The 15,355-nt window shown below is 58.9% G+C and overlaps 1 protein-coding gene across 1 annotated transcript in view; it reads left to right on the forward strand.

Annotated features, from left to right (window-relative positions):
• Positions 1-15,258: 15,258 nt before the first annotated feature.
• CGNL1 (cingulin like 1) overlaps positions 15,259-15,355 on the forward strand; it is a 51,690-nt gene continuing 51,593 nt past the window's right edge. Inside the window, 1 exon segment of the mRNA XM_048481826.1 lies at positions 15,259-15,355. This exon segment is cut by the window's right edge and continues 427 nt beyond it. The gene's annotated coding sequence lies outside the window, so the exon portion shown is untranslated.

The raw sequence follows: 15,355 nt of genomic DNA on the forward strand, positions 1-15,355 counted from the left end.
TGCCCTTTGAGTCGCCTGGTGCAAATTTCCGGCTGTCTTTTTACACCATCGTCCAAATGTGCCCGCTCTGGAATCCGCTGGCATTCCTTCTGGCAAACGGACAGGAATAAGAGAGGATTTTTAAAGGATTTTCAGCCCTTGACATTCAAAAAGCAATGTTTTTGTTAGGGTATGAATTGGTAAAATGCACATTTTAACCAACCGCCCGCTGCCATTCCTCCTGTGTTTCCTGCTCCCCAGGACAGCAAGGAACTTTTTTTTCTACAGTTTGCTGAGAAGTAGAGCGCAGATTGACACAAGGAAGCTCCCCCGGGGCTTCTAACCCATCGCATCGCATAAGATCTCCAGGGACAAGAGAGCTGCCACCCCCAAAAAGGTTTCCTCTTGGTCAGTTGGCTTGCAGATCACTTGCTCTCTTCTAAAACTGCAGCCCCCCGCCCACCCCCTTCAGCAACAGCCATTGAAGTTCACAAACGTCCTGTCAAAGGCCCAACCTACTGGCAGTGATCCGGCAGCAACAAGTACTTTGGCCTGCTGTCGTCCCCCCCCCCCCCAGCTAGCTTTCCGTAGCTTTCCGTAGAGGGCAGCATAGCTTTCCGTAGAGGGCAGCATACTGGAGTCCCAGCTAGCTTTCCGTAGAGGGCAGCATAGCTTTCCGTAGCTTTCCGTAGAGGGCAGCATAGCTTTCCGTAGAGGGCAGCATACTGGAGTATCTGTTTGATGTATGAAGCCCGAACAGAGCCCAAGGGGGCTTCTGGAAAACTCGGCAGCTGGTCACCGGAGCGTGGTCCTTTGCAGCCATCTAAGGCTGTGTCCTCAGTTCCCTGCTGCAAATACTCCAGCCCTTCCTTCTTCCTCCACGGGTCGCATCTCACCAGCTGCGGTTTCTCTCCTGTGTGCATGCATGGGCATGCGTGCGCTCTCGCACTTCAGACTGCGATGGGGATGGCGCTGTCTGAGTTTCACACACGAGCACCAGGCAAGAGCCCGGGAGTCCTGGCACCAAGCAGACAGTCTCAGCGAGGGTTCATCTGACCACTGTAGAGTTTCTGTAGCCTTGAGAAATGCTCGGGCCACCACAGCCACCTAGAGCCAGAAAGAGTTCCTCCTGGCGCCTCCTTTTGCTTGCTGGTCAGAAACAGCTGTGTTTTCTCACAAGGGAGACCGGCTCCGGACAGAGGTCTGGCTGCAGCACATGGTTATATTGTGGAACTCACTGCCAGTGGGTGTGGCCACAGCCCCCAACTCGGAAGGCTTTAAAAGGGGAGTGGGCAAATTCATGGAGGATGGAGCAGCAGTGGTGTAGGAGGTTAAGAGCTGGTGTATCTAATCTGGAGGAACTGGGTTTGATTCCCCGCTCTGCCGCCTGAGCTGTGGAGGCTTATCTGGGGCATTCAGATTAGCCTGTACACTCCCACACACGCCAGCTGGGTGACCTTGGGCTAGTCACAGCTTCTCGGAGCTCTCAGCCCCACCTACCTCACAGGGTGTTTGTTGTTGGGGCGGGGGCAAAGGGCAAGGAGACTGTAAGCCCCTTTGAGTCTCCTTACAGGAGAGAAGGGGGGGATATAAATCCAAACTCTTCTTCTTCTTTCGACGGCTGTCGGCCCCGTTGGGTTCCTGCTCCCTCCAGAACCAGAGGCAGAACATGGCCGCCGTCCTGCTTTGGGGCTTCCTAGAGGCCCCTGGTTGGTCCCTGCGTGAACCGAATGCAGTCCTGGACGGCCCTGGGGACTGATCCAGCCGGGCTCTGAGGTTGTTGTGCTGCCTCTGCTCCAGTCTCCCACAGACCAGCGGCACAGCCCCCCGTTTGCAGTGAAGAGTTCATGCTGCCCTCCTTGACGAGGCTATGATAAGACGATGGGGTGGGGGGAGATGCTGAGTCCCTTTCTGGGCTTTCTCTTTCCCACCTGCTGCTCCACCGGAGCCTCCGCTGCTCTGGCCGAGAGCCACCTGCAGCCGCCTGGACCCGGCAGGCGCCTCCCCGTGAGCCGCCTGAAGCCGGAGGCCTCCTGCTGAGCCAGTTCTCACCCTCCGGTGAAGGTTGCGAGGGCAGCGGCGCCATAAAACCGTCCACTCGGCTTTGCCTGGAATTGGGCAGAGCAATTAGTAGCCCCTTTCCCTCCTCTGTGTCATTTGGTGACGTGAAAGGCTTCCTCTTCCAGAGACACCGATTTGGCAGCTGTCGTTTTTAACTCTGTAGTTTTAACTCCGAATCGCTCCCCAGAAGAAGATGAGCATGAAGTGGGGGAGGGGAGGGGGGCCGCTGGAGCACAGAGTGGCAAGGAAGCCTCCCCCTTTCCGGGCCACGGAACCAAAAAACAGATTAAAAAACAAAACCAGCTCTCCAGGCAGCCAACCCCAGGCAACCATAGCGGAGGCCCGGCTTCTTCAGAAAGCAACCAGGGGGAGAGGAACTGGGCAATTTGGCTGCCTCTTGGCCGAGGCCACCTTGCTGGACCCTGGACTGGGGCTGCCCTGCAGGCTGAAATCTCACTTCCGTGTAAGTAGCAGTGCAGGGCCCGGATTACGCCCAGCTGGTGCCCAAAAGCCCTGTCGGGGGCCTGGGGCTCTCATTCCGTTAAGGCAGGGGTAGGGAACCTGCGGCTCTCCAGATGTTCAGGAACTACAATTCCCATCAGCCTCTGTCAGCATGGCCAATTGGCCATGCAGGTAGGGGCTGATGGGAATTGTAGTTCCTGAACATCTGGAGAGCCGCAGGTTCCCTACCCCTGCGTTAAGGGCACCTCTGAGCATGCTGCGAGCTAAATCTCTAGAGCACAGGTGTCAAATTCGCAGCCCTCCAGATGTTATGAACTACAGTTCCCATCATTCCCTGCCAGCACCTTACTGGCAGGGGATGATGGGAACTGTAGTTCATAACATCTGGAGGGCCTGCATTTGACACTAGAGCAGTGGTGGCGAACCTTTGGCACTCCAGATGTTATGGACTACAATTCCCATCAGCCCCTGCCAGCATGGCCAATTGGCCATGTAATATGCAACCAATTGGCCATGCTGGCAGGGGCTGATGGGAATTGTAGTCCATAACATCTGGAGTGCCAAAGGTTCGCCACCACGGCTCTAGAGCAGGGGTGTCCAACTCGTGGCCCTCCAGATGTTCATGAACTACAATTCCCATTAGTCCTTCCCAACATGAGCACTGGCCATACTGGCAAGGGCTGATGGGAATTGTAGTTCACGAACATCTGGAGGGCCACAGGTTGGACACCTGCGCTCTAGAGCAACCGGGCTTTGCATGTCCTGCGCAGTCACGTGTGTTTATTTAAACGCGAGTCCAGCAGCAGCAGCAGCAGCGGCGCTCCAGAGGTCAAGCAGAGTTTCTTCGGGGTCTGAGGTGGCCCAAGTAGTCCAAGAGGCGCTGGACTCGGGAGCCGCCGTGACGCGCTTGCCCGCCAGGTGGCGCCATTGCACAAGGCGGCGCTGCAGTCCGTCCCCCCACCGGCCAAGCGGGCCCGACCCGGGGCCAGGCTCCGCCCCCTTCTCCCGCGCTGTCGCGGGGGGGGGGCGCCTCCTTTTTAAAGAGCAACGAGGAAGCAGGGGGGGGGTCATTTTGCGCCCCAGCTGGTAGTCGAGCCCGAAAACTTCAGCCAAGACTACGAGCCAAGCCCCCCACCCCGCGGGGTCTCCCCGTTTCCCCCCCCCCCACGCCGCCTGTGTCCAGATGCGCTGCAGAGACAGCAGCCGAGGGGGGGACAGGGAAGGTGCAAGGCGGGGGGGGGGCTCGAGAAAACCGGACGCGGGACCCCCGCCCCGCAAACACGCAGGCACTTCTGAGCACGGAACTGACCCGAAGAAGCCGCCCCCGCCCCTCCCTCCCGCTCCGCCTTCTGCCCCTTGTGCGGCCCGGCCGGGGGGGGGGGGCGAGAGGAGCTGCTGCAGCTGCTGGACCCGAGTTTGCTTGCCCCCCCCCCGCCCGGGAGGTGAGCCGCCCTGCCTGCCTGCCTGCCTGCCTGCCTGTGCCCTGGATCTGCGCCGCGCCCGCCGGGCACTGTGCTGGCGGCCCCAGGAGCTGCCCGCCCTTCCTTCCGCACGTGCTGTGCGGTCACGCAACAGGCGCGCCCGGCCGCCTTCCCTGGCTGCCTGGCCTCGCCCCTGGCGCCCCGCCCCGCCCCGGCCGGCCTGGCTGGCTGGCTGCGTGTCTCCCTCCTCCGGCCCCGGCCGGTCCCTCCCCCGCCGGGCACAGCCAGCCCCGCGCGCCCCCCTGCCCGCCTGGAAGCGCCGGGACGGTGAGTGCGCCGCCTGAGCCTGGGCGCCGGGGCCGACCCTTGCAGAGGAGCAGCTCCCTCCCTCCCTCCCTCGCTCGCTCGCTCGCTCGCTCAGCCCCGAGTTCGCCCCCAGCTGCGCGCCTGGGCGGCGGCGGCGGCGGCGTCTTTCTTGGGGCCCCGGGCTTTCCACGGGGGCAGGTGTGGGGGGAGGCGCCACTCCCACCTGCGGGCCGAGGGCCGGTTCCTGGCTCCGGGAGGGGGGCACCCCCCTCCCCCGCGATTCCTGTGGGCTGAGCCGCCATCGGGGTCCTGCCTGTCCCCAGCTCCCCGAGGCTTGTGCCCCTCGGCCCGGGAGGGGCAGGCCACTCCTCCCCCCCACCCCCTTTGCCCCTCGTCCCTGGAGCGCAGCCTGTGGAGGGCGCCGAGCCAGGTGTCGCCAGGTGTCGCCCTTTGCGGCTTCTGAGCAGGGGCTGGTCTCCTGGGCCGTTTCCCCGGGAGGACTCCTCTCCCGGCGGCCCCGGAGCCCACCTGCAGAGCAGCTGCTAAGAGAGAGCCCCCGGCTTCGGGTTGGGTCTGGGGTCCTTCGGGCAGGGTTTGCTGCCGGCCCAGGGCTGGTGGCTCCTGGAGCGCGGGAGAGCGGAGGGGTCCGTGCCTGTGTGCTGGCCCCCCTCCCCTGAGGCTGGGAGGGGCTGGTGGCCCACCCGCCCTCCAGCACAGCCCACGTGCCTCAGAGGGGGAGGAGGGGCCCTCCTGGGCGAGTGGACTTCAAGGCCTGACCCCCCCCCCCCCCGCACTGGCCTCCCGTGGAGGCTGGAGGGTGACTCTCTCTCCGGAAGGCTCTGGTTCGAATCCCTGCCCAGAGCTTTCGCTGGGAAACTCCTGCTGGAGTAGCGGTTAGTCCTTCTTGGAGGGAGGGGCTGAGGGTTGGCATCTGTTGGGGGGGGGCTGTCATAACATCAGCTGCTAATGAATACCTTGGAAGGAACCTCCCGGAAGGGTAGAATTGCGGCTTCAAATGGCCCCGCAGTTCCCCAGGCGCCCGCAGGTGTGTCTGGAGGCCCCGCCGGGCAGCAGGATTCCCTGCGCTTTTGCTGGGTTGTTGTGCAGGCGGGAGGGAAGCGCAGGGGGGGGGGGGGTTGTCTCTTGTTCCTCTGGCTTTTACAGCAGGGACCGCGACCCTGCTTCACATTCTCTTCCCACTGGAGTTTGGATTTGAATCTGAGACAAGCAGCAAGCCCTCCTCTTGGGCGGGTGGGGGGTGGGGGGGCTCCTCTGTAGCAGCACCTTCCACAGCAAAAGTGCTACTTTGCAGGGTTTGGGGGTCAGCTGCAGAGGTTGGTTTTCCGATTAAGTTCTTCTCATTCTTCTCTCTGGACAGCACAGGCGTCTCGATTTACAGCAACCAGAAGCCGTCATTCCAGTCAGGGAGGTTATCTGAGCAAAGTAAAGTTGTACAGATCTGGAAAAGGGGCAGGAGGAGGACATTTGGGGAAGCGTCGCTGGGCATTTGGTCGGGTCCTGCTTAGGCTGTAGTTGGCGATCCTGGCGATGCCGCGGCCGCCTGCGCAGCTCTCGGGGTGTGTTTCTGTGGCATTTGCTAATCCGCAGCGTTCCCCATCTGGGTATCTGATGGGCGCATCTTGGAGAAGCGTCTCTTCCGTTTCATCTTGTCAAGCGAGGCTGTTGTCTTTGTCGAGATCTCCGGGTGCAAGTCTGTTCACGCAAAGCGGCATCACCGCGGGACCAGGGCCAGTCGGGGAGCGTTGTCTGAAGGCTGAACTCCTTGGCGTGTGGGCGTGGGGGAGGCAGAGTGTGAGTTGGGGTGGGAGCTGGGGGGCACCTGGTAAGCTGTACCTGCGTCTGAAGTTTGGGATACTCTTTGAAGTATACCACAGGAAGGAAGGAAACTGCCTTTCCTAGGAACACCCAGGCACATCTTGGTAAAGCTGGTAAAGTCTTTTTCTTCTGAGAAACGTACACTGGGGCGGCTTGTACTTTTTTATATAAGAGTGATGAAGGTATGAGAATATGTGGGGAGGGGGCCCCTCACTCTAAGGCAGTGATGGCGAACCTTTTCGAGACCGAGTGCAGCCCAAATTGCAACCCCAAACCCACTTATTTGTCTCAAAGTGCCAACATGGCAATTTAACCTGAATACTGAGGTTTCGGTTTAGAAAAAATGGTTGGCTCCAAGGCACGCGTTACTCAGGAGTAAGCTTACTGAAGCAACCGTGCAACGCTTCGAATGGGTGAATCACAATCTTAGGAGGATTTACTCAGAAGCAAGCCCCATTGCCAGCAGCCGAGCTTACTCCCAGGTAAAGGATCATGCCCAGGCCAGCCTAGATATGTGTGTGTGGGGTGTGTGTGTGTGATTTTCCACCCCCCTCCCACATGATGAACTCTGTGCACAAGTGCCCACAGAGAGGGCTCTGAGTGCCACCTCTGGCACCCGTGCCATAGGTTCGCCATCGCTGCTCGAAGGGGAGCCGTGTCAGACTTGCAGAATTAAAAACAGTAAAGTGAAAAGCTGTGTGGGGAGAGACCCAGAAGCTGGGGGGGGGGGGGTCTGCAGCGAGGCGGCTTGCGGGAGACCAACATTGCTGGTGTCTGGGGTGGGTGACCCCTGGCACACATTCTTCACTTTCTCTGTGTCTCTCTCTCTCGCTCTCCCCCACCCATCCATTGCACAAGCGGACAGAAAGTTTTTTTCTTTAGCAAGAGCCAGGTACAGAAAGGCAGAGAGAGGTCGGTCGGTCGGTCGGTCATGTGCTCGTTTCCCTGCCTTTCAAAAACAAACTCAGTAAACTATTCCACTTAGTTTAGGTTTGTCGGCCGTGAGTTTTCAGCCGTGGAAACGCTGGCGGGATTTTAAGGGGAGGGAGCCAAAGTCCAGAGCGGCACCAGAAAGACTCACTCGCTTCCAGAAGAGCTTTCCTGAGTCACGGGCAGCCCTCCGTCTTCGGAGAGGAAATCGTGCTGGGAATTCGGGGGGGGGGGGTTTGACCTGCCCATTGGGACAGTCTGACAAGAGAGGCAGAGGAGAGGAGGCCCTTTGGATTAAGCTGCCTTGGAAAAGAGCTGCCCGAGGCGCTGGGAGCTTTTCTGTCTCCTGGGCGGGCGGCTGCAGGCGGTACTGCTCTGTGTGCCCCTGTTTGTGTGTGTGGGGGGGGTCTTTCCACAATGTCTGCTCTGCACACAGGGAGGCAGGTAGAGGTCACTGAGGCTTTTCACCCTCTAAAATGGTTCTCCAAGCTCCAAAACGTGCAGTCAGGCTGGACTTCATTCTGCACCTTCTCCAGTGTGGGATGCAGGCCTGAGATCGCTGGAGGAGCGGCCAGACAGTTCTGTCTGTCAGCAGAAGGAAGGAAGTGTGTCAGGACGGAGGATGTGTGGCTCGTAGCAAAGGGGAAAGAGAGGGGGTGGGTGGGCTTCTCAGCACTGTTCCATCGCCCTGGTGACCCTTCCCCTAAAGGCCTTTCCGCTCTTTCCTGGAGGCCGCAGCACAGGTGTTTCCATCCACTGCTCTCAACCGGCAGCGTGATCCTGGACCACACCTGGGACACTCTGGCGGTGGGGGCCACTGTCTTCTGGGAAGCTGGATAATAACAGGCCAACTCTTGCCTGCTTTCCAGTTGTCTGTTGGGCCCTCCTGACTGGGACTAGAACCAGAGGTGGGATCCAGCAGGTTCTCCCCAGTTCCCGAGAGTGGGCTACTAATTATGTGTGTGTGCCGAGAGGGGGTGACTAATTGGGTCCGCTTTTCCGTTAGAAATCCCATTAGGTCCAAAAATCATGAAGTCCGGTTGTTTCCTACGTGGCTGGTTAGCGAAGGTAGAAAACGGGACAATTCTCCCCGTTGGGCCGTTTTTAAAACATGTTTAAGAAATATGGTAAAGTTCCTTGTTTAAGGAAAGTCTCCTCCTTTTGATTTCTAGAAACAAACTTAAGTGTTTGAAAGTATTAAGTATTTGACAGGCAGTCAATCAGAGGAGAAGTAGTTGTTTCTGTTGGCAGCAGACGATAGGACTTGCTAGAATGAGTTTAAATTATGGACAGAAAGAGACCAGCTGGAAATTAGGAACTTTTTTTACAGTAAGAGTTTTTTACAGTCACTGAGATATTATTAATGCCCCGCCCCCGGAATGCCCGGCCACGCCCCCATTGTGCCCCGCCCAGCCCCATTGGCGCTACGCCACTGTTTGAATCCCACCACCATGGGAACCTGTTGCTAAAATTTTTGGATCCCACCACTGGCTAGAACCTGATCCAGGCGGTGGGTCTCTTGCAAAGGGAGACGAGGAAAACAGAGAAGGAACCCTCAGGTGCCAGACAGAGGTAGCTACAGACACGTAGAATTCCCCTCCATTCAGAGAAAAGTGTGGAATAGCAGGATCCAAACACAATGCGGCAGCATGCTATCTTTCGCAGCTGTGACACTTCTGTGCAGAGCTCACACTCCAGCGCAGGCACTGTTTGCAACAACAGGCAGCCGGGGGAGGCCGCACACTCTGCGTAGCTCTGTCAAGCCGACTGAAGGCCTGGAATGGCGTCTAAGACAACCTCCGCCTCCATCAAAAAAACCCCACCCACCCCAGGTCAACGCAGCCCCACTTCCCGCTGAGCTGTCCAGGAACAATTTGCAGGACGTCCTATTGAATGGTGGCCCCTCTCAGGTCAGCAGTGACAGGTCCTGGGAGAGCGGAAACTCGTTCTGCTGCCTCCTGAATCCTGCCATTTGTGGCTCGGGGCTTGTGAGGGGGACAGACCTGCTTGGTCTCCACAGGTTGGGAGGCCCTGGTCCGCCCACTGCTGGTTTAAGAGGACATTTCTGCAGTTGCTTGATCTTTGCTGTGGTCTTTATCCATCTGAAGAGAGTGCTGTGTGATCGACCTGCTGGGGAGCAGCTATCTTTATCTCCCCCCCGCCCCCGCCGCCTGCCTCTCCTGGCAGACCAGGTGCTTGGGAGCAGCAGCAGCAGAAGGCCATTGGGGTGCTGTGTGGTTTCCGGGCTGTCTGGCCGTGTTCTAGCAGCATTCTCTCCTGACATTTCGCCTGCATCTGTGGCTGGCCTCTTCTCCACTTATATATACTCCACTTGCTTTCCCTCTATCAGATCCTCTGAAGATGCCTCAGCCACAGATGCAGGCGAAACGTCAGGAGAGAATGCTGCTAGAACACGGCCATACAGCCCAGAAACCACACAGCCCACTCCCAGCTTTTTTCCACCTCCTACAGCTGACTGCCCAAGGCATGCCTGGTGAGCCACTGGAGTGGCAGAGGCTGGACTAGATGAATCTGTGGTCTGATTCCAAAGCTGTGAAAGCTGTTCTCTATTGACAATACAGAAGGCCCTTGCTTTCACCTCCTACACGTGAGCTGCCCAAGGCACCTGGTGGGCCACTGCGAGTAGCAGAGAGCTGGACTAGATGGACTCTGGTCTGATCCAGCTGGCTTGTTCTTATGTTCTTAAGGCCATTGCTTTCACCTCCTGCACGTGAGCTCCCAAAGGCACCTGGTGTGCCACTGCGAGTAGCAGAGAGATGGACTAGATGGACTCTGGTCTGATCCAGCTGGCTTGTTCTTATGTTCTTACTTTGCAGCCCTTTGTGTGTTCCAGGATGCCGGTGGGGACTTGCAGAAGGGCCCAGCCCTCCTCATTCGCTCCTTGGTGGACCAGTTTGCTCTCCTTAAGACAGTTTGTTCACGAGTGGTCCATTATTTTAGACTTCAGGGGTTTTGCATCTGTTTTCCCAGGCGAGGATCTGCCTGTTTGGCTGGTCTTTGGCGAGCGGCTCCGGTTGTGCCCCCTCCTCGGACTGAGCCTGGGCCAGCAGAGGTGAGGAGAGGTTGACTGATGGCTCACAATCCCAGTTCAGTGGCTTTAGGGCACGGGTTGGGGGCGAATTGTGAATCTGTCCCTCAGCCCAGGGAAGGCGCAGGTTTCCCATTGATAGCGTGCCACCCGGGAAGGGCTAAAGTCCTTGGTGGGGAATCCTGGAGAGGAACAGTCGCGCGCACGGGGAAGTTGGAGGGAAGCCGGGTGGTTTTATTCAAAGGCCTTTTCATGAGCCACACCTTTTCATTTTGGGGTTTCCCTCCTGCAACTCGTTGTGTGTCAGGTACAGCTGGAAGCGGACCAACCTTTTGGGGCACTTGGCAAGCCCAGGGGATCCAGTGGAAAGGCCAAGGAGCCAAAATGGCCCGTGGGGGAGCAGCAGTGGCGTAGGAGGTCAAGAGCTCGTGTATCTGGAGGAACCGGGTTTGATTCCCAGCTCTGCCACCTGAGCTGCGGAGGCTTCTCTGGGGAATTCAGATTAGCCTGGGCACTCCCACACATGCCAGCTGGGTGACCTTGGGCTAGTCACAGTTCTTCGGAGCTCTCTCATCCCCACCCACCTCACAGGGTGTTTGTTGTGAGGGGGGAAGGGCAAGGAGATTGTCAGCCCCTTTGAGTATCCTGCAGGAGAGAAAGGGGGGATATAAATCCAAAACTCACTCTTCTCAGAATCCTTTGTCAACTTTGTTCAGAGAGCTGAGGTGGCCGAGGTGGAGTGCTGTGGCCGCACTTGACCAGCCGTGGTTCCCCCTCCCCGGCTCTTCTGCGCCACGGCTGTGCCTGCTAGGCTGGGTGCGTCTGTGTGGGCAAGGGCTACCCCTGGCAGCGGAGAGGCCCTTGCGGGGTGATGCAGATTTGAGTTTGCAGGTGGAAAACTCACCCTGCTCACCTCTGGCTCCCAGTCACGTACGGGGCAGGCCTCCTAAGACCGGGTCCGGGGTTTAGTCCCTGACGTCTGTGCCTTTCCGCTGTGAGGACTCTGCGCCTGCAGCCCCCGTGGTGACTGGAGGGGGGAGCCCCTCGACTCCAGGGCTGGCTGCTACAAGCTGGGGCGGGCTCATCCTTGCTCTTCAAGTGTGGCTCTTCCTTCTGCTGTGGCTGCAGGTTGTCACATTTGCCTGCCAGGCCAGTGGGAAGGGCGCCCTCTCCCTGCACCCTGTGAGGAGGCAGGCCAGCAGGCAGGCGGGCAAGCAGGCAGGCAGGCAGGCAGGCAGGCAGGCAGGCAGGGGGTGGGTGGGTGGGTGGCAGAGCAAGGAAAGGGGGACCCAGGGTCCTGGGGAGCCGGCTGAAGCAGCCAAGAAGTGACCCAAGGAAAGAGTTGCCGGTGGTGTGAATTGTGTTTTGGTGGTGTTGGGAGGGAGGGAGGGGGGCTTGCCCAGTTGTTCTGGTAAACGCAGACACAGGGCCACACCAAGGGTTAGGGGCGCCACGGACGTGGTCCCTTCCTGCCCAACCGCTGCCCAAAGCTATCGAGCCACTGTAAGCACAGTCCGTGCGCCAACGGTTGCCTTTGAAATCCTGTGACTTGGAAATGTCCCGACGCCCCAAATGCCTGTGCTGCGTTGGCCAGAACAATGGGCCGTGGGACGCCGGGGCTGCGTGAAGATCTCCGAGAAGGAGATAAAAGGCTTTCCGGACTCTCCGCTGGAGGAAAACTTGGCCAAACAGCCCAGAACCTCCTGTGGAGGAGGAAGGGTTTGCTTTCATCAGATTCTTGGACGCCAGCCCGCCATTGTGTTTCGAATGCGCAAGCTGCGTGTGGAAGCCGGGAGGGCTCCCAGCTGTCAGTCAGTGAAGGCCTTGTCATGACTTTTGGAGAAGGCTTCCTTCACTTTTGAGTGGGGACCCAGCCGGCAGGCTCGTGTGTGCATGTTCTGGCCTGCTCTTGGGCAAAGTAGCCCTGAGGATCCAGAGGCAGGTACGATGAAGCTGGGGCTCCCCACAAGTGCCTTTCCCCTGCCCCTCGGGGCTGGCAGATCTGCTCACCAGAGAGGTGCTGCTATTTTGGCTAGAGGAGCAGCAGTGGCGTAGGAGGTTAAGAGCTCGTGTATCTAATCTGGAGGAACCGGGTTTGATTCCCAGCTCTGCCGCCTGAGCTGTGGAGGGTTATCTGGGGAATTCAGATTGGCCTGTCCACTCCCACACACGCCAGCTGGGTGACCTTGGGCTAGTCACAGCTTTTCGGAGCTCTCTCAGCCCCACCCACCTCACAGGGTGTTAGTTGTGAGGGAGCAAGGGCAAGGAGATTGTCAGCCCCTTTGAGTCTCCTGCAGGAGAGAAAGGGGGGATATAAATCCAAACTCCTCCTCCTCCTCCTCCTCCTCTTCTTCTTCTTCTTCTTCTTCTTCTTCTTCTTCTTCTTCTTCTTCTTCTTCTTCTTCTTCTTCTTCTTCTTCTTCTTCTTGCTCAGCTTTGGAAACATCTGTTGTGATTCCTTGAGCGGTGGTGTGCTGGCAAAGAACGGCATCCGACAGGGAAACTCTGTTTCTCTAAAAAATGTGCCATCCTGCCAGGACGCAGCTGGAAAAGCTCAGAGTGGCTTTGGGGGGGGGGGGTTGATGCACCCCCACCCCCCAGCGTCAAGAGCTGGATCCCCGTGCAGCTTGGAGCCGAGGGGGGCAGTGGCGAATCCTTTCTAGGCAGGTGAGCTGAGCCCTGAGGTCTGCTCCAGTGCTCCTCGGAGAAGCAGGGCCGGGATGCTTTCTGCCATTCAACAAGGGCTCTGCTAGGTGAGAGCAGCATGCGCACGCACACACACACCTGCATGTGCCTGGCTTGCTTTGGGGCTGCGGGAGGGAGGGGGCTTCATTGCCGTGATGACGCCGCCGTGGGGAGAGAGGCCGAGTGCTCTTCTTCTCTGGCTCATGTGGGGCAAAAGAGCTGCCCTACTCTGGCCGCCAGGAAGGGCAAGGAGGCTGGTAGAGGCCGAGGTCCAGGAGGAAGGAGAGGGAAGACCTCTGTGAAAGGGGGGTGACCAGGAGCCACAGAGGTTCTCATGCTGCTTCCAACCCACTAGCCAGCTCTCGCCTCCCGTTCCCACGGTCTGGCTGGCTGGCAGCGCACACAGGGAGGCCTGAGCAGCCCAGCAGGGAGTTGCTGTTGTTGGCTGCACCGGTTGTCTCCACCCTGGGCTGCCTGGACTCCCCACCGCCTGCCTGCCTGTTTGCCTGCCTGCCTGCCTGCCTGCCTGCCTGCCTGCCTGCCTGTTTGCCTGCCTGCTCGCCTGCCTGCCTGTTTGCCTGCCTGCCTGCCTGTTTGCCTGCCTGCCTGCCTGTTTGCCTGCCTGCCTGCCTGCCTGTTTGCCTGCCTGCCTGTTTGCCTGCCTGCCTGTTTGCCTGCCTGCCTGCCTGCCTGTTTGCCTGCCTGCCTGCCTGCCCGCCTGCCTGCCTGCCCGCCTGCTTCTTCGTGATGAAACCCCGTCCCTCCTTCCTGAACAGGGAGGTGCTGCCGGCTGGCTCTTGTCTTGCAGGACACCTTTCTCGTGTGCAAGGGCTTGTCTGTCATCTGTTTGGAGGTGGATTAAGCCTCCGTCAGGGAACTTCCTGTCGCTGTGTGGCCTCCAGGAGGAAGGCCTCGTGAGTGGCAAGGCAGGAGGTGGCCTGTTGTTCTTCCTCTGGGACTACTCAGCATTCTTCACATCCTGTTTGGTCGCAGGGTGACTGCAAGAGAGACCAGCCTGACTTGCTGCAGGTGAGGAGGGAGGCGCCTGGCTGCCTCCGGGGACTCCGGGTGAAAGTCAGGACCGGGGCTCCGTTCCCGCGGCCTCTGCTTTGCGAGCTGCTCTTTGCAAGGTAGGAGTCGGCATCCGCTTCCATCCCTCGGAACGCAAAGGTTTATCACTCCTGCCTGCCTGCCTGCCTGCCCTTCCTCCGCTGTCTTGGACCAGATGTTCCAGTCCGAACGGTTGCACTTGCTCACCTCCCAAGGAGACGGACGGGGCCAGTTCTTGGCTTGGCTGCAAGACTTGCTAGGCAGGCCACGAACTGGGAATGCTGCTCAGACCGGCATCCCAAGAGCGAGTCTCTCACTGAAATGGACGGGCTGCGTCTCTCTGGACGGGGCCTCACAGATGTTAGCAGACAGCTAAAAGACCTGTCCCGGTTCCATCCCCAGAGGGAAGGCTGGGATTGGAGGTGGTTTGGGGCAGGCCAGCCATTGGCCAGGCAGAGCTGAGGGGAACATGGGCTGCTCCACTGACAGGAGCTGGTCTGGAGAGGAACAAACTCCGCGTGACCTCCCGTCCCGCTGGGTGGACGGACCAGCCTCAGAGCCTGCAACATGTCAGGAGGAGGAGGGGGCAGTTCATTTGGGGAGTCAGTCGATCGCATTCCTGGTGAGGCAGGGAAAGCTTGGGCGTGGGAGGGCCCAGGCGGCGCTGATAAGCCCAGAACGCTGCCGGTTTCTGCAGGAGGGCTGGAGGTCTCCAACGGGGCGGGCTCGAGGCCATCTCCACCCGGCTTTGGGACTTGGCCTGGAATTAACCTAGAGGGATCCTGGCACTGGGTGGTTCCAGGGAGGGGCATTCATGGATCTGGGCAGCCCCAAGGAAAGCGGAGCACCCGAGCATCTTTCCTGTGGCCTCTGGTCACAGAATCCACCCTGGCCCCTGGGGCTCCACGAGGGATCACTTTGCAGGTAATAAAGCTTCACGGAATTATGGTCTTCTCATCCCACCCACCCCCCACCTGCACCCACAGGTGACTGCTCTGTGAGCTACGATGTCCGGCTAACCCTGGCAGCTCAGAGCTCCTGCTTGGTAGAAAGGCTGTAGGTGTGCTGTTTTTCTAGTCCAGGGGTCTGCAACCTGCGGCTCTCCAGATGTTCATGGGCTACGATTCCCATCAGCCCCTGCCAGCATGGCCAATTGGCCAAGGGAATTGTAGTCCATGAACATCTGGAGCCACAGGTTGCAGACCCCTATTCTAGTCAAAACTGCCTTTCTCTTAGCTATTTTGTCTCCTCCCCCCCCATACACACACACACACAATTGTGGGGGAGGGTTGTGCTCAGACAAATGACCTACGGGAAAAGGTCACCTGGCTATTGCTCCAGTGAAACCGGTGGGCCCCTCTGGCTGCTTTTCCTTGAAGGCCTCGGGACATGTACTCCCCTCGGGGAGATGGCCTTTGTGCCTTTGTCATGCATATTCCTCATACTCCTCCTCTGTTTGGGGTGGGGGGGTTCCCTGAGGGCCTGAACTCTTTTAGTAGCTGGAAGCTGCCAGGCCAGGGATTTGGGTGAGGTTGGAGGACTCCCACCACTATGGCACACTTGTTTATAAACACAC

The sequence above is a fragment of the Sphaerodactylus townsendi genome, linkage group LG17 (genome assembly GCF_021028975.2).
Source record: "Sphaerodactylus townsendi isolate TG3544 linkage group LG17, MPM_Stown_v2.3, whole genome shotgun sequence".
Taxonomy (NCBI): Eukaryota; Metazoa; Chordata; class Lepidosauria; order Squamata; family Sphaerodactylidae; genus Sphaerodactylus; species Sphaerodactylus townsendi.